We start from the raw sequence: 19,696 nt of genomic DNA, 5'->3' as shown, positions 1-19,696 counted from the left end.
CTCATTATTTGCCATTTCTTGCCGCACAATTTAGTTACCAGTGCAACACAATTTGGCCCTCCTCGTTCGCATAATTCCAGTCGCTCACTGACAAATGTACCAATATCAACCACTTTATCAACAAGATCGGTTATACTGCACAAAGTGGGTCACAGCATGTATTTTGTGAGCCCTCACAATAATAACTTGCTTCAGAATTCCATTGTAGACCTGTATCTGAGTGTCACTGTGATTAGCAGATTTGCTGCAATACGAGTCTAAAAGACATTGACAATGCCAATAGATCGCAAATTGCCGAGACCTTTTGGCTTTGCCAATGCTTGTTTTAGTTAGTCAGCCAATCCACCCCCCATCTCTCCCTTTCTTCCTCTTCGGTTTATCACTCCCTGGAACAAGGCCAAAGTGCCAGTCTATTGTTCCACAAGCTACTTTTCTCAGCTCCACTGACATTTGTTTATAAAAAGTCTTTGCCTCTCTAGCATTCTTTGTGTAACTATATTTCATTAGCAGATTTGCGCGTATACTTTAGACTCTCTTCTACAGAAAATGGTTAACAGATTCAAATCCCGGCAGCATAATTTAAATACTTGGTTCAACTGCTTTTATTTCATTTGTATTTACATTCCCAAGTACAAGTTAAACACTCCATGTGAGTATGTCATTAACAGGTGCATATCCTGGACGCATACATAAAATAATTTAATATTTTTTAACAAAGATAAAATACTCAAAATGTAAACACAACAAAACTAAAATAGGACACCGAGGCTAAAGTTATTTTTGCAAACACAAAGTTTGACCGCAACCTCAAAGAAAAGAATTAAGTTTTTAACTTCAGAATAATTTCAAGCGACAACCAGACTTGCGTACATGCTAGAACGTTTACATATTGCAGGTTATTAGCATTTAGAGATATCGATAAGAAATACATTCAAATCTAATGTGTTCTTTGTTTAAAGGTTAAGTATGTGCACTTAAAATCCATCTCATAGCAAGAAATATAGCAAATATACAATGTCAGAAACAAAGATTTGGTTTGTGTGCTGCTGTCCCCAATCATGACTCACCAAACATACTTGCTTATTTGATGCTGTTTCCACACCATATTTTTCAAAAACGTAATGTTAGACATGGTCGCATTTACATTTTTTTTTTTTTTTTTTTTTTTAAGTTTGCTATCTTAGAATTTCAAAGGTGGTTTAATCAGTATTACAGTATTCTATAGAAAACATCTGGTGCCAAGAGTTCGCTCTAAGTGTCTCATTGGGGTAACTCATGACAGAGCATGAGAAGAATGTGATCACAATGCATTTGGATCACATTTCCACACCCACTCTCTTGACACATTTATTCCTTCTTTAACCCCTTCGATGCTCATGACTGAACGGTTCCGTCATGAGCGTCGGTTGGCCTGTGCTCATGGCGGAACCGTTCCGTCATGAGCCCGTTGGCTCATTAGAACGCTCAGCACAGCGCAAAAATTCGCGCCGCGCCGAAGCGGTTTAATCTCTCATTCGGAACATTATCCCAGCAGGTCAAACTAACAATTTAGAACACAAACAACCCTATTATGCCTTTAATCTTTTTAATGCCAATTAGCGGGCTTCCTTGAATACGAAACATACCAGCATTTTTTGTGACAGGCCATAAACCCCATGGAGAACTTTAAAAACAAACTCTTGGTACCATGTCTTTCCTAATACCTGCCGGTTCTCACCCTCACTTTATCTTTTTCACACTAACCCCAGTTTGGAACCTTCCACCACTTGCAATTAAAGTGTCACATTTTACACGTAAATGTGACACAGCATCCAATATCGGAGCTTAAAAACACATACTGCTAACCAAATGCATCAAAAAGAAAGGAGTATGCTGGTCTCTTCATAATCTGTGACAACTTCTTTGTTTGCGACACTGCATATTTGATATTAACTTGCCAATTTCAAAGTTTTAACTAAAATGCCAGCTCGGGACGCAACTCAACATCCTCTCCCTCAATGGATGGCTCTTACACCCACATACTTCTTAGCTCACTTGCTCTAAAAAAACAAATTACAAATACAAGCATTTACAATGTAATAGATCTCGCATTATTGAAAATTTGAGCTATTGGCCCTGCATTATTATTTTCAACGCCAATCACTCAAACTTTTAGTAATACAAGACCTATTGCATTGCAAATGTGCATGGGGTGAGAAAGGAGAGAAGGAAGTTGGGCGGCCCCACCAAAGAAAAGAAGGGTGTGGCTGCCATTATTAAAGTTGTAAGAAAAAAACAGTTTAGGGGGCGGAGCTAGCGCGAGCGGAAAATGCCCGCTTAGTTCCCGGGCTCCGCCGGTACCATCAGAGATCCTGCAATTATCCTGCACCAGCCCAACTTGCTCTTGTCCCGACACCCCCGCGTTTGGCGGAGCAGCGGAGGAACAGAGGGAGCCGCGCAGCGCGAGAATCCGCCGCTTATAACAGCTGCAATCGGCACTCTCTCCAGTGCGTGGTGCGGGCCGCAGACCACGGCCTCTGGTGCGCCCGGCACCCGCAGTACGTGCGGAGACGTGCGGCGACGGTCAGAGTGCGTCCCCCCCTGCCACCCCACCTCCGGATAGCGGCGATCGCGGCCGAGTCGGGGGACAGCTGGCCTCACAAAGAGACATCGGGAGCCCCGGGCCTCGGTGGCAGTGGCGGCAAGAGCGGGAAGGTGAGCCTGATCGGCGGAGCGGGTGAACCAGGCGGCGCCATTCATTGCGACCAGTGGGAGACGCCGGGGAAGCGGCGGCTGGGCAGAAGGGTGCAGGGAGTGCACCCATTGTCGGAACAACAGCGGCAGGGCCCCTGGGTACCCTGTTCTCCTATCCTCACGCAAACTCTGGTGCTACACCTACAGAGGCCCTACTACACACGTGACACTGGTGACTTAGTAGGTGTTGGCTCTTGCACCTCCCCGCGTGAGCCCTTGCTTGCCCTTTCTGACACCGGCGGCCGAGCCGGAGGACCTGCACACCTGCTCCCCACTCACTGGGTAACGGGGTCCCCTCATTGTGGGAGCACCCAGCCTTGACGACTTGCTGGACCTGCTGACCTCTGGACAATTCAGAAGGGGGATTGGGAGTGGAGATATTGCTCGGACCCCTGATAGCGCGCACATTGGTCCCTGGCAGAAACGCGGGTTCGGCTGAAGGCGTTATAGCGGACTAAGCTTGGTCCACCGCGGTAACCACACGAAGCTCCTACGATGGGGAAAGGGGACAGAACCCAGAGTAAGCTCCCTTTCTCGCAGAGGCGAGTATCCGTGCAGACTCCCCCGCCGCAACGAGACGAGGAGGCGCTTACAGGAGTCCCGCAGGAAGAAAAACGCAGACATCAAAACATTGCTCCGCTCCATGGAGCACAACATTCAAACGAATATAGCGGCGCTGGGATCCAAGATGGACGCCATGTCCTACAGAATGGACCGCATGGCGGAGCGTCTAGACAAGCATGCGGAACGACAAGACATGGCCGAACGGCGCATCACTGAAGTGGAGGAGGCCCAAACAGATCTAGATACGGCGAGACGGAGGGCGGAAACACTCATCAGGACATTGCAAGACAAGATGGAGTATTTGGAGGCGCGGTCACGGCGCTGCAACCTCCGCATTACGGGCCTGCCGGAGACCACCCAGACTGGGAAAATGGAACTATTCATAGAACAATAGCTCACCAAGCTCTTGGGCGACGGAGTGTTCTCGAATATGTTGGTCGTAGAACGTGCGCACCGCACACTTGGCCCGAAGCCCAATCCGGGCCTTCCACCACGCCCAGTCATAGCGAAATTGCTGAATTATAGAGACAGGGACACGGCGCTGCGGCTGGCAAGAACCAAAGGGGACCTACAATTTGAGGGATCGGCGATTTCGATTTACCCGGACTTTACAGCGAGAGTGCAGGAGGCGCGCAAGCATTTCGCGCCACACAAGAAACGCCTTAGGGATATGGGACTCGACTACGCAATGTTGTACCCAGCCAAATTGCGTGTGAACAGACAAGGTCACTCGCATGTTTTCACGGACCCAGCTGAGCTGCAGAAAGCATTGAAAAAGTGGGCGAGGGAGACAACGGACGACAATGCCGAGCGTCAGCAGGAAGCGGAATCGAGTGGCATAAACGAGCAAGAGTGATCTGAGTGCACGAAGTCTGGAACACGGTGAACTCATGAGTGAGACCCCTGATCTCCTGGAACGCAGCGTTACGCTGCAATGGATGAGAGACTTGCTGAGACATTGAGACAGATAAGTGGGGCCAGGGATTGGATATAGGGAAGAACTAATTAATGCATGGCACTCTGGTCCCAGGTTCTGAGGGTGCTCCAGATATGGGGGTGGCTGGAGGGGTTAGGGGGGGGAATATGGGGATGCGGGAGGGACAACACGATGACTACGCAGGATATCGTACTACTAAAGTGCTGGTTGGTGCATTTGCATATTGCTGATGGTGCAGGGCGGAGGGGAAGGGGCCGGGCAACAGAGTCGTAAGTCAGACATTTAGGAAGAGCCGGCTGGCTAACTTTGCCTCTGAGCGTGATGCACACGGGACTGTTTCCTTTGTTGAAGGGGGGGGGATGGGTGGGAGGGGAACCTGCATGACCAAATTGGGGAGGGTCTGCTGTGGGTGGTGGGGGGAATGTTGGGGTTGGTGTTTGGGTACAAGTTGTTGTTCTGTATGACTGCTGAGGAGCTGAATGCTGTAACTGAGACGAATGCCGCTAGATACGTACTGGCCATTGCCACACTACGCCGACTGCCTGACCTTGCTCCGCTGGGGCGCTTTAAACCTTGGCAGAGTAGCCTCCTGATGCACACTGTTGGGTATGGCTGAGGCTGATAAGGGTATGTCATGGGCGGGTACACCACAGACTCATCTACGGGCCCTGACATGGAATATTAGGGGCCTAAATGACTTTCGGAAGCTACGTAAAGTCCTTAGTTACCTACGTAGGCAACACATAGACCTCGCTCTCCTACAAGAGACACACTTACCACTTAACAGCAGAATGTTGCTGCATAAGGGAATAGCGGGATGCAGTGTAGCGGCAGGCTTCACCACTCACTCGAGGGGGACACTCACGTGAGTCAACCCGCACTCCAAACTCACATTGACGCCTCTAGAGTCGGACCCAGAGGGACGATACACCATCTGTAGATGCAGGGGCCAGGGACATGACTTATTGCTAGTAAATTTCTATGGGCCTAACTACGATACACCTGACTTTTACGTGGAATTGGCCAGGAGATGCAAGTCGTATGATCATAATAGTATCCTGTGGGGAGGAGACTTTAATTTGGTCCTTGATCCAGCTCTGGATAGGTCTGCGGGACCCCACCGAAGCCCGTCGGCTGCTGCCACGGCGCTTCAGACCGAAATGGTACACTTGGAACTACTGGATGTGTGGAGAAATAGGCATCACTCCAGAGGGGGGTACACGCATTATTCAGCTTATCATGCAATGCACACCAGGATAGATTACTGGCTTGCATCACAAAAGCTATCCAATAGTTTGAGGGACTGTCAAATATTGCCACGCACTTTGTCTGATCACTCTCCGCTCCTCCTGATCCTAGATACGCCGGTGCGCGGGATCCCTCCTTTTACGTGGCGCTTCCCCCCGTATTCGTTAATGGATGAGGTGTTCAGAGGGGAAATCGCAAATGAAATTGAAAACTTTTTTGAGACCAACACGGGCTCTGTGGACAGTTGCCAGACGCTTTGGGAGGCCTTTAAGGTCTACATCCGCGGGATGGCTATGGCCAAACACTCTAGTGTTCTGAAGTCCATTAGGCAGAGGCTCACGTATCTGGAGAATCAGTTATCAGATCAGGAAGAGAGGCTACAGGTAAACCCCGAGGGAGACGCCTTGGACCACATTAAACAGTTACTGACGGAATATAACGCGGAGGCAGACAGGGAGGTGCAGCATATGGGCAAGTATGCCACAGCCCGCACCTACGGTGAGGGGGAAAGACCCGGCTCACTCCTGGCCAAGTTGATTCGGCACGAACGACGTCCGTTACTAATTGGCGAGCTGGTTTCGAGTACGGGGGAGGTCCTCACAGATGAAGAACAGATTGTTGGGGAATTTAGACGGTACTACTCCACTCTATATGAATCAAAGTCTACGGGAATGGAAAGGGCTATCGACGATTACCTGAGCTACATCAGGATGCCACAGCTGTCCAACTCGCAGAGAGAATTCCTTATGATGCCCATCCAAAGGGAGGAAATTGCGGAGGCGCTAGACAGCATGAAGTCCGGTAGTGCTCCGGGCGCTGATGGGCTGACTGTTGGCTTCTACAAGTCTTTTAAAGAACAGCTGCTCCCCTTCCTATCAGCTTTATTTGATGATATTTGCTTGGAAGGCTCCTTGCCCCCGACGATGCGGGAGGCACTCATTATAACGATTCTTAAGCCTGGGAAACCCGCGACGGAGTGTGGCTCATACAGGCCTCTCTCACGGATTAATGTCGACGCCAAGCTGTATGCCAAGGTTCTCGCGACTCGACTCGCTCTGCTCCCCCCGGAACAGGTAGCCCCAGAACAGGCAGGTTTTATACCAGCTAGGAACCTCACGTATAATATACGCACTGTCTTGGGGACGATGCAGCATGTGAAACCGGAGAATAAGGCATTGGCAGTATTTCTCGACATGGAGAAAGCCTTTGACTCTGTGGAGTGGCCGTTCATGTCCAGAGTACTCAGAAAGATGGGACTGGGCGAACCATTCCTACAGATGATAGGCGCCCTGTATTACAAGCCGTTGGCCAGGTTACGAATTGGAGACAGAGTCACGGAGGCGTTCGGAATAGGTAGGGGTACCAGACAGGGCTGCCCCCTCTCCCCCTTGCTATACGCCCTAGTGGCGGAGCCCCTAGCGTGTGCGCTCCGGGAATACCACAGTCATGAGGGCATCAATTTCCCTACTTATAAGATTTGTATCTCTACGTACGCTGACGACACACTTTTGTACGTCAGAGACCCGGAACTTAACCTCTCCCCCGTACTCAGGGAAGTAGTGCAATTTGGCGCCCTATCCGGTCTAAAAGTGAACTGGACCAAATCGGTGGCGTTCCCACTGACTACGGTGACGAGTAAATTTGTCATGGAGTACCCATTGCAGTGGTCGGATGACCCAGTTAGGTACTTGGGTGTGCAGCTGCATCCAGACCCGGATGTGTTAGTTCGGGAAAATTATGGTGTCGCCTACACGAAGTTAACAGAGGATGTTGAACGATGGTGCAGGTTGCCGCTCTCCCTCATGGGCCGCATTGCGCTCATGAAAATGATAGTCCTCCCGAGGTTCTTGTTTCTTTTTAATAATCTCCCGGTGATCCTTTCTAAGGCCTTCTTCAAGACGATGACGCAAACTCTCACGCGGCTGGCATGGGGAGGAAAGCAGCCCAGGGTACAGTGGCAAATCCTGACCCTCCCATATGAGCTGGGCGGACTAGGGGCCCTGGATATGGAACAGTACTATAGGGTCGCGCAGGCGACGCACCTGGATACACGGGGAGCGTACCATCCCACACGTGATTCTAGAGACTCTATTCACGCAGCCCCTCCCACCCGCGGCTACTATCTTTGAACCGGTCACGCGACGTGTAGGAACTCTGGACTCGATCGCGTCGACGAATCACGCATGGCACTCTTTGGCCAAGAGCCATGCCTGCTCACTGCTGTACCCCCCTCTGGTTCCGATAGACTGGGCTGTGTGGTTACCACCGCTGCGGGAAACAGGAGTCACGCATGCTCTTAATCAACTAGGCATATTCAAGTTGGGGGACCTCTTCAGGGAGGGGAAGGTGGTTTCCTGGGACCAGGTTGCTACCTCCCAGGCCCCGGTGACATTGATGCACCGCTTTCACTTGCATAGGATTCGCGCGGCGCTGCTGGGGCCAAACATGGAGGAGCCCACCGAGTTGCCTGAACTGACGTACGTCATAAAAACGCCGTCATCGTGCAATATGCTTTCGCGATTATACAAGATGGCACAGCGTCTCCGGGAACAGGCCCCCTCTAAGGCCAGACTGGCGTGGCAACAAGACTTCCGGACGGAGATCAGCGACGCAATGTGGAAGTATTGCTGCCAAAATACGAAAAAGGTGTCACTGAATGCTAGGCACAGACTCATACAGTTTAAATTCCTGCAGAGGGTGTATTACACTCCAGAACGCTTGCACAGATACGGGCTCCGGCAGACGCCCGAATGTGAACGCTGCCACACGCCAGTAGCGGACTTCTTACATCTGGCATGGTCCTGCCCAGGAATTAACAACTTCTAGGAGGACGTCTTTCTAGAGCTGAGTCGAATACTCGAGATTGAATTTCCAGTAGATCCAGCGCTGGCACTGTTGGGACACACCAGAGTTCTTCCTCCGGCGACGCGTCGCTTGGCAGACATAGGGCTCATTCTGGCTAGGCGAGCGGTGGCACAGTGTTGGATGCGAGGCCCGCTACCAACAAAAAAAAAAATGGGACAGGGATATGCTGTACAGTTGCACCCAATCACGGTTATATAGTGAACTACTCCCCCCTGTGAGTAGACCTAAAAACTTTTGGGACCTGTATCTGACTTACGATTCCAATAGAAACACCGCGGAAGAGGATCAGGAGGAGACAGAGGTACAAAGGGAGAGGGAGGAGGGCCAAGAGGATTAGATACACATTCCTGGGGGCTGAGGGGGGGGGGGGCACACGGGCGGGACACAGGGGTATATAAGGGAGCTCGAGGACTTAGACATATAGGCTGCTTACGCTGGGAGACACACTAGTCGGGAGGTCAGGGTGAGCGTGGGACCTAGGTGGGCGGAGAGGGCTAGAACAGCGTAGATGCGGGCGGAATGACAATTGGCATTGAAAGGGCGGTGACATTTTAGTGGAAGGCACACAGGCAGTCAGGGGAAGAGGGTGGGGGGTTTAGGGGGATTGTTGTGATAGAAGATGGGACCTGGTTCTCGTCGTCGGACACACACACTTCATGTTACGAACCGTCTCTTCTGGTGGCTGCCAAATCCGCAAATACCAAGGATTGTGAGATTATGACTCGGGGTAGAGGCACACACGTAACACTAACGGGGCTGTACTTTTTTGAGAATTGGTCAACTGGTCCCTAGGACGATGTGATGTGAAATTTTTTTTGGTGAGTTGGTCTTGATTACTGTACTGCCATTGTTCTAAGTTTGCTGCCGGCCCCAGGGTTGTAGGCGGAAGCTGTGTGTGTGAATTGATGACGAATAAAAGTTTATAACCCAAAAAAAAAAAAAAACTGTTTAGTGAGGGCACCCCAAAAAAAAAAAAAAAAAAAAAAAAAGGGGGCGGCTCACCAAACAATTTTTTCAATATTCTACGTTTTCAGCATGTACTGCGCCGATTACTAAAATCATATATTGAAACAAAATACTTGGGCAAGCTGCTCCCAAGAAAAGACAGGTGCGGCTCGCTAAACTATTTTCAAAATTGTACGTTTTTCGTAAGTGGTGCAGCATGCAGACTGTGCCGCGCTGCTTTGTAAAAGCATCAATCTTGAAAAAATTGTCTGGCGAGCCTCGCCCAAGAAAAGAAATGCGCAGATGCCATTGTTAAGAAGATGAAGGTGTGCCTTGCGGCTTAGAAAGCGGGAAAGCTTATCGTGACTGCAACAGCAGCTAGGAGAAAGGCAGAAATGCAATAGTGCTCACAGACTGAACAAACGTAAGAGGACCAGTCCTCATGGAAGGTTACAGGAGGAGATAAAGCAGTACTAAGGAGGGACTACTAAGCCTATTCACGTATCAAAAGCAACCATTTAGAAAGGACAGTAACACGATGGGCGGAGCATCAAGCCCATACCTGAATACAGCTGCCTAGGGGCGGCCTAAAAAAAAGACTTTCCCTTATACCATACAACAATGGATCAAATTGAAGAAAATTCTGGCACCAGGACCGAATACTTGTCTGTGTAGGCCCACAGCATACTATTAGCTGTTTTTGTAGTCAGTAATTTGTAATCTTGCTTTAGCAGCTCCCATAGGCTTCCCATCGTTTCTTATGTTAGCGCCTCCATTGACCAAGTACTTGGTATTCCTTGTTTTTTCACAACAAACTATTTATTTTAATAAGCATTTTGGGGTTATGTCTGGACATACAATGTACATTCCTACTTTTAACACAGGCATACAAGCCACTCAACTCAATGTCACTCCACTACTTTTTAGTCGTGCTCAACAACAGCAAGACATTGCAGAAGCCAGTAACTCTCACATAACCGAGAACTATTCCCTTTGCTTGTTTTCTTTAATGTTTTTTTTGGGGGGGGCTGTGGGTACAAGTAGAGAATGAAGCAGCGCAAGTGTTACCGAGAGGCATGAGCAAGATATTCCCACCAGAACCAAGCAATCAAAGACTTAGTTTCCCGCCCCCATCTCTACCGGATCGTCAGGAGGATTCCTCAAGTCAGTGGAAGTTCAGAGTCACACGGCAGAAAAAGTGTGTTTGCAGTTCCACAGGCCAAAATTCCTTAGACCACTGTTTTCATATATTCAGAGACATTGGCTTACTGTACTTCAGTCAACTGAAGCAATGTTTCCACTGACATCAGAAAAGTCAACCCTTCAGAGGTGGCTGAATCGTTAACACTTTCCAAATGTTTGACAACGCATTCAAGAACACCACTGATATTAAACAAAAATGCCAGCTGCCTGGTGGAGGGAATACTACTAGACTCTGCCATGCCAAGCCTGATGGTCCTTGATGGAGATTCACTGGTCTTCAAAATGCAGGAGACAACTGTTGTTTTTTGTGCTGCTCTGCATTTTAAATCTTAAGTTCAGCTTCACCATGTCTAAGTGTGCTTTGACAACACACTGACAGTGGCCTCGATAAATCAAATGGAAATGTGTTCCATCCTTACACACAGTGGCAATTGTACCGGGTGTCTGCAAAGGTCTTCCATACAAGCTAGCCCAAATTCTCAGACCCATTTTGGAATCTCACTATCGGCATCAGATATCATTTGATAAGTACTATACAGCTCATTCCATCTCTTCGCTCAATTGCGTTCTTGCTTGTATTCTGCAACTCCTTTGGCATGGGTTTCAACAATGTTATCTTGGTCTATCCACTCTAAAATTTCACTGGGCTGGTGTCAAAGCTTCTTGTGAATCATGGGGACATTTGAGGTAGAGTGCTGTGTAAATCAAGATATTAAGATTTATTTTTCCTCCAACCAGGCCAACATGGGGATCTTCCTTAAGGGTTTCAGTCTATCCAGATCCATCTATTGAAGCTTTGTGTTATCTGGAATTGTAGTTTTGACCTTTAATGTACGCTTTTCAGTGGTCACTACATGGACTCAGAGTTGGGAAGCTACTTGCTAGGTTATTCTGTCCTTTGAGATTTTATGAAGGTTGGCGTTAGTTAAAGCCTGGTACAGCTGTTTATGCTGAAGATACATTTTCCTTTTCATACCTTGAGAAGTTCTTTATTTCTGCATCTTTCCTCTAAAGAGAACAAAGTTCTGTATTTGTTGGATGACAAAGCAATTATGAATTATGAATTATCTTGGCAGGTGTAGCTCCTTCAGAAAGTCTGACCACTGGTTTACTTTTGGTTTGTGCGATCAAGTTAAGACAGCATAATCCATAACCATAAGCGGACCCCTTATATCAGGCAGAGGTGCGCATGGCCAAATAAGCACAGGCAACCCAAACTGTATAGCTTTTACAGCGTACTGTACTTTGATGCCAGTAGCTTTACAGGGTTCCTTACCACACCCAATAAGGTACAGTACATGAAGCTGCATAAGAGCTTCTTGCCCATTAACATCTTTGAGTTCTTACCTTGAACTTACTGCAAGGCCAACAGGAAAAATCATTCTTTGCTTCAACTTTGCAGTGCATAGGTCAGGTCGATCTTTATCCAGGACTAAAGGACTCATTTGGAATATCAAGCCAAGTTATTGATGCTTCATCTGGGAGTATTGCTGCTACTTTTAACACGCACTGGTAAAGCTAATGGGTCTCGCCTATGTGAGAGCTATTGGCTTCAGCAATTTGTTTTAGGCATGTTGTACACCAGTGTGGTGACTGTTCAGCATGGCTACAAGTTTGTGGGGTAGAGTGGAGTGGGGTACAGTGGAGAATAGTAAATGGTGTGGAGTAGAGGGAGGTAGATTAGAGTGTCTTGGAGTGGCATGTAGCAGAGTGGAGAGCAGTGGCAGAAAGTGAAGAAGCATAGAGTGGTGTGACGAAGTGTGGAGTATGCATGGTGTAGTAGTACACTGTAAAAACAGACAACACGTTTTCAACTGAAATGACCATTGCATTTGCACAGACACAGTTTCCTGGGCATGCACAATATATGGGAAGGTAATCACCTAGTGTGTTGATATTCAAATAATTGTTTCCACCACACTTTAGAATTACAAAAAAAAATGGCTTCATTTGAAGTCTCCTAATTCTGAAAGTTCATTTTTGTTGTGTGGTAGAAAAAATGGCTCTTGTTTCACAGCAAGAATGTCACAAATTCTCTCACTTTGAAGTCAGAGAAAGAAAAGTAAACACCAAGCTCCCTCAGAAGACAGAGCCAGACAGTTGACCTCGGTCTTTGAATGTTCAGCAAATGATCAGATTTAAAGGCCTGTTTACAGAAAGCGAGTCCACAGAAGGATACAGTAAATATGTTATGCTTCACTGAAGGACGAACTCAAGCTGGACAGCCTAAAACAAAAAGCCAGTACAGAAGCTTGTTTCCGGTCCAGGGAAGGCATGGATTGGCGGTTCGGGCTGGACTGTTTCCATGAGGCACAGGGTCAGACTGATTTGCATATAGCCATGTCTGAACTGGGGTGGCAGAGTGGGCTAAAGAACGGTGATGGATTCAACCCAGATCTTTTGACTGGGTGTGAGTGTTTGATTGGTTCAGATGCTCCGTCCATTACCTCCCCCTTTTGTACATAGGAGGCAAGCAACTGTGAGCTACAAACTACAAAGCCAATGGTAAGCAATGGGCGGAATGCATTCCCAAGGAAACTTTCAGAATGCCCATAAGAAGTAGTTAGTAAACCAGACAGTTTGCGGTTTGGTAGGCTTCGACCTAATAACCACTCTTGGTATTTGTTTTACGCAATAGTGGAGAGGTAACAAGAGGTATTGGGACAAGTGTCTGAGAACCAATGCCTGTGGACCCTGCTGGAGTGTAATATCCTGTTTTTGATGCCTGAACTGGTGGCATTACTGCTACTTACAGAGGCTTCTTCTTGCACATACAGAGGCTACTTCTTGCACATTGGGCTTGGCATTGGCCGCATGTGGAGTGAGATATCCAGTTTGGAGAGGTTTGTTCGAACTGCAACAGGCTTGGAGATAATGCCTGCACCACAATTATTTATAAGAAACTTAAAGGGTGGGTGTGTTGGAGGAGGAGGAGGAGGGGGGGGGGGGGGGGGGGGGGGGGGAAGAGTACAGAAGTGGTGTTGTCCAAAACAGATGGAAATAATTCAGTACTTAACAGAAAGAACAAAGAAGCGTTGCTAGTGTTTGTGAGCTGCAGGATACTGTCCTCAGTCTAGGCACTCAATGGAAAAGGACTATTACTAATCATGTTGAAAAGAATGTAGGAAAACACATTACTGGAGTTGTTGTTTCTAAACAGTATATTTAGCCATCTAAAGTTTTCCAAACAGAATGTCATAATCGAACAGAGGAAAGTACAGAGCAGGGCAATCTGTTAAGAATTGTTTTACTAGAAACATGGAACAAGGAAGCAGAGGGCAAATTGTGTGGTGAATACTAGACAAGCATGAATGTGTAATTTACTGTATTATTAGAAGTGGGTGAATTTGGGAGAGGGCAGTTGAGGCGAGAGAGGGAAGGTTTTAAGACAAGTGTTGCGGCTGGGACCGCAACACGGTGTGGCTGGGACCGCAACACGGTGTGGCTGGCATCATTCAGCAGCATCTACAGCACGCACAGACATCAAGTGTGGAAAGGGAACTGCTCCATGAGTTTGGCAGAGCCTCCCACTCAAACATGTACTGCATCAAGTTAGCCATGGCATTCAACTTATGAAAGGGTAATCTATGAGATAACTAAGGTCTTAGCGGGAAACACTCCGGACTTAAACCTGCCACAATCCCAAGTCTTCTGTGACTCACTGGCCAATTTCTTCTTCACTAAAGTGAACGATATATACCAAGCGTTCTCCTCTAAAATAGTAATGAACTCACCCATGCCGGATAAGGGACCTGCACTGGCTTAAGATTCGGAACAGGATCAAGTTTAAAGCGCTGTGCATAGTCTATAAAGCATTGCACAACTACGGTCCGCACTTCCTGAAATCCAAACTCAGGTTCCATTCTGCCACAACATCGCTCCGATCCAACAACCTTAAACTACTGCACATTCCGCGTACTAAAACAGTCAACTAAGGCGATAGAAGCTTCCTAGTGGCAGCCCCCAGATTATGGAACTCCTAACCAGCATCTATCAAAGACAGCCCGTCCTTGATGCTATTCCGCAGAAAGATAAAGACCTGGCTGTTTGATCAAGAATAGTTACAGGCTTAGCCTTGGGAATACATGCACAGTTTCTAGCGCCGAGACGCCTACGGGCAATTGTTCGCGCTGTACAAATTACAAAAATAAATAAATAAATAAATAAAGAGGGTCTCATATTCAGCGGTGGAAATGGATGAAAATGTGACATGAGGTACCCACCAAAGAAGAGAGGGTATACAATGGGTAGAACTAAGGTGTTCACTGCCAGAGTCAGGTAATAAACTGCAGAGGCAAAGTAAGCTTCGGCTAACCATTATGTCACCTTCGCTGCAGTACTGGTGCAGCCCAAATTGTTTGCATAATTAAAATATTATGTTGCTAACACTTTGCAGCAGGGATGCTGCATGCTAAGATAAGACTACACAAAACAAGCTTTTGTTTGCAAGGTTGAGACTGCTAGCCAACAGCACAATCTCCAATAGCGCATCCATTAATTCCACCCGCCATCTGCACGAACTCTTGTACCCCCACTAATTATCACATCTAACTCCCATTCATTCAATCGACCAGAAAAATCTAGAGTAAATACATGGAATGGTTTCCTTGACAGAACAAGACTAATCCCAGTAACCAACAATAACCACTAACATTGGGTTCCAGTGCAGCATTCTGCAAGCATAAAGCATTTTAACACCTCACCGGCGTAGTAAGCACCATTCAAATTTAACTACAGTAAAATGTATACTAAAATATGCAGCACAAGCACTTGTGCAAGGGGTTGCAATGGTAAACTACGGCAGGGCAGGCATATATTTAAGTTGATAAAACCGACACTTTGTACTGGCAAACTATATTTACAATAGAGCAATTGCACAACGTCTCTGTAAAAATTAAATGCTTTTAATTGGGCTACTGAGGCAGTTCTGTGGAAGGTGGCGGAGAACCAGTACACTTCTGCGGTAACCAGCTACTCAATGATTAAACACAGCACCCACTTCAACAATCCAATAACCACAAAATGTACAACTCAAAGAGTGTAAAAGGTCACAGATCAATATTTGTGGCAGAAAATGGCAGCAAGACTCAAAAACACTGAAACCCCCAGTCTAGTCACTTCTGTATTACAGCACACGTTTTGCCCACCTCAAACGACCAGCTACCAGCCATAAATTGAATAAAGTGTAGACAAAAATTATACTGCGATACTTCAATGTTCTTGTGAACATAGAAAGATTCTTTATTACTTAAATTCCTTTGACAAGTAGGCACAGCCAACGTGTTTCGCCCTAGAAAGGGCTTCTTCAGGGCAATGTATTTTAGTACGCACTATCCAAGTAGTCCTGGTGGGAGACGCCAGCATGCAACTGTTCTTGTACCGTCCGTTAAGTAATAAAGAATCTTTCTACGTACACACGAAACCAGTGAAAGAACTATTATTGAACAATGAACTATCTCCGTATAATTTGTATGGACTCCTCTTTCTGTCTAAAATGTCAGCACATTCTTTAAAAATATATTATTTTTTTTTCTTCAATAAAATAACAAAGGTTACATGGACGTTATAGTTGGGTTCAGAATGTACATGCCATGCACTGATAATTACGCTACATATTACATCAGTCATGACATCATTTATAATATCACTGCAACATTTGCAATAAAATTATTGTTGAGAAAACTATGCATGGCGGTGCAAATTATAGGTACTTTAGGGCACTAGTTCTAGTTACTGGAGATAACTAACTGCTGAACGTCTATGGTTTTGGGTCTATACATTCTCCACACAACAATAACGTCCCTGTAACGTTTTTTTTTGTTGTTGTTAATTTCTAAAGTTTTTTTTCCCCTGTAACCTTTGGGCTTTGCAATGAATGAATGAATGAATGGTAACCTTTGGGCTTTGCAATGAATGAATGATATATATATATATTTTCTATAAATACATACATACTAAACTAATAATGATGGAAAGACTAAGAGTGAAAGGTATAAACTAGGTGTAGGGGGCAGGGATGGGGGCAAAAAGGGGCAGCAAAGCTGTAGGTACCTGGGGAAGACGAGGGCTGCAGGGAGGGAAGCAGAAGGAGCCACGAAGGGGTGGCAAGGACAAGTGCTGATAGGGTTGAGAGGATGGATGCACTGGCGAACAGGAGATTACAGCAGGGGCAAGTCAGGCGGCAGGGCTGAAAGGGGAAGGCTGGAGAGCAGCAATGCAGCGGGGCTTAAAATGAGGCAACTGGAGAGATGAACGTAACCGGGGAGGGCTGAGGGAGCGCAGAACTGCAGCAGAGGAGGGCGGAGTGAGGCTGGCGAAAAAGCGGTGATGCGGGACAGCAGGAATGGAAGAAAGGAGCAGCGTGGGGGCCCCGCTCAACGCCAAGCCTGGGCGCCCCGCCGGTGCTCATCCAGCCGCCTTACCTCTCAGGCGCCTTCAGCCGCCACAAAAAGGAACCAGGGCTTCCGGCCGTCGCGCGGTGCGCAAAGCAGGCCTGGGCACTCAAGACAAGACCCGGATGTAGGACACCGGAAGCGGTCTCTGCAGTATAAGTCATGGACGCGGTCTAACTGAGCGGGTGACGAAGCGGCAGCCATGTTGGAATAGGTCGAATCCCGAAAAAAAGGCAGCTGGCATGAAAAAACATGAAATTATTCAAATATATTTCTTCCACTGTGGTAAAATCAGTAACTACGAGCCAACATTGATAAAATAACTTTAGTTTTCAAGAATTAGTTTTAACCATATTTGTTCGGCAATTGATAATAGTATGTTTAAAGTAATATATGATCTGAAGAAAAAATCTAAAACAACTGTTAATATAAATTGACATATATATATTGTGATGGTGGTCATTCAGAGGTAGCCGCCACTTTCACACAAACCCCTTCTTTCAGTTTATTCGACTTCCCTTCCAAGATGGCAGCCGCGCTACTTACGATTTTGTTTCACGAAGGTGAAGGATGAGATAAAAGACACTGGGGCTTATTTACAAGCCCCTTGCGTTGCCGGTGCGTCACTTTTAACATGGGAAAAAGTGACCTACCGCCGGCGCAAGGGGCTTGTAAATAAGCCCCACTGTATTTTGTGGAGAACCATTTCTTGCAACCCTGGATAAACAATGATTGTACGGAAACACACCATTTTCCAATTAATCCAGCACTGGATAGTACATGGGCGTATCCTGGAATTTATGTAAGGCGGGAAATTATCATTTACATATAGGACACTGGAATTATGCGATTGTGCAGCCACGGCGATTTTCGTATGATTATAGATTCGTCGCATTTGCCACATAATCCATCCCTGTGCCATAATTTGCAGAATTTAACAAAAAAATGTTGCTTTTAATTTAAATGCTTCAAATATTACTAAAAATGCAGCAACACGTGCCATGCGGTGGAAGGCCCTTTGCAAAACTGGACTGGACACTTTTCTGTTACTTATTGCTAAATTTGGGTGTTAAAGTGGTTGTAACTAGGTGCAACCAATGCCCAGTGTTACCAAATTTAAAAATAATGAAGTAACACTATTACAAAATGTGTCACGTTATGCTGTATCTTTTGCATTTATTGCCGCATAATTCACGCAACCCTGCCACATAATTTGACCCTCTGCTGCTGCATAATTCCAGTGGCCCCGGCTATAGTGTGGGACAGCAAACTCAACTTCAAAGTTTAAAACAAAATGTTCTGCAGGGAAAGGTAAGATAAAATAGAACTAGCATCTATCGCCATCTTGTGGCACTGGACAAGTTAGCTGGCTTGTTATTTACAGGCAAGGTTTGCTCTAACATCTGTACAAGGTGCAGCACAAGCAAGCTCTCAAAAGGCGTGGACCTGGAGAACAAGCAAAGGCAAATTTAATAGGTCTTCCCTATGCAAGCGCTACTTGCTTTGCCAATATTTTCTAGCAATGTTGTACACCAGAGTGGCTGCTGTTCAGCATGGCTAAAAGTTAGTAGGATAAAGGAGAGTGGCGTGGAGTATCGTAGAGTGGAGTGTTTTGGAGTGGCGTGGAGTTCAGTGGCATGGAGAGGAGTGAAGTGAACCATAGTGTCTTGGAATAGCGTACAGTGTGGTGGAATTTCGTGAAGGGAGTAAATTATCATAGAATGGAAGGTCATAGAGTTGAGGGACGTAGAGTGGAGTGTTAGAGTTGAGAAGAGTGTTGTAGAGTGGAGTGGCATAAACTGTTGTGGAGAGTGTGGAGCACAGTGGAGTACAGGGTGATGCGTAAAGTGTTGTAGATTGGAGTGGCGTACAGTAGAGTAGATTAGGATAGAGTGGGGTAGTGTGTCATAGAATAGAGTGCTGTAAAGTGTCATGGAGTGCCATAGAGGGAGTTACGTGGAGCGTCGTAGAGTAGTGTGTTGGAATGTCGTAGAGTGGAGTGACAGAGACTGCAATAGAATGGCAGTGGAGCAGAGTTTAATGGAGTAGAGCATCATATAGCGAGGAGTCGTGGAGTAGAGTGGAGTAGAGTGGCCTAGAGCGAAGTGGCATAAAATACAGTGGTGCAGAGTACATTGGCGTAGAGTGCAGTGGCGTAGAGTGCATTGGTTTTGAGTAAAGTGACGTAGAGTGCATTGGTGTAGAGTGCAGTGACATAGATTAGTGTAGAGTGCAGTGGCATAGAGTACAGAGGTGAAGAGTAGATTACAGTAACGTAGAGCTCAATGGTGTAGAGTAGAATGGCATAGAGTAAAATGACGTAGAGTGGAGTGATGCAGGGTAGAGTGCAGAGGTGTTGAGTGCAGTGGTGTAGAGTGCAGTGGTGAAGCGTGCAGTAGAGTGGCGTAGAGTTGAGTGGTACAGAGTAGAGTGCAGTGGCATAGAGAGCAGTCATGCAGAGTAGAGTATCAGATTGAGGGGTCTTAGACTGTTGCAGAGTAGAGTGGTGAAGAGAGCAGTACGTAGAGTACAGTGGTGCAGAGTAGAATAGAGTGGTGTAAAGTGCAGTGGTGTAGAGTGACGCAGCTTACAGTTGTGTTGAGTGAAGTGGCATATAGTAGAATGTTGTAGAGCATAGTGGTGTAAAGTGCAGTGGGGCAAAGTAGTTGGCGTAGATGCAGTGGCGTAGAGGGCATTGGCTTTGAGTAAAGTGGTGTAGAGTGCATTGGCATAGAATGCAGAGGTTTAGAGTAGAGCAGCAGCATAAACTGCAGTGGCGTAGAGTGCAGTGGTGTAGAGTGCAGAGGCA

The 19,696-nt window shown here is 46.8% G+C and overlaps 1 protein-coding gene across 2 annotated transcripts in view; it reads right to left on the bottom strand.

The window, feature by feature from the left end:
* The window catches only part of SRRT (serrate, RNA effector molecule), a 157,730-nt gene extending 140,681 nt beyond the window's left edge, over positions 1 to 17,049 (bottom strand). For both annotated transcript variants that reach the window (XM_078669832.1, XM_078669833.1), the window contains exon 1: positions 16,918 to 17,049. The gene's annotated coding sequence lies outside the window, so the exon portion shown is untranslated. The remainder of the gene's footprint in view (positions 1 to 16,917) is intronic.
* Between the last annotated feature and the right edge of the window lie 2,647 nt (positions 17,050 to 19,696).

Source organism: Lissotriton helveticus, chromosome 12, assembly GCF_964261635.1.
Source record: "Lissotriton helveticus chromosome 12, aLisHel1.1, whole genome shotgun sequence".
Taxonomy (NCBI): domain Eukaryota; kingdom Metazoa; phylum Chordata; class Amphibia; order Caudata; family Salamandridae; genus Lissotriton; species Lissotriton helveticus.
Note: the sequence above shows the minus strand (reverse complement) of the source record. Positions and strands in the feature narration are given on the sequence as shown.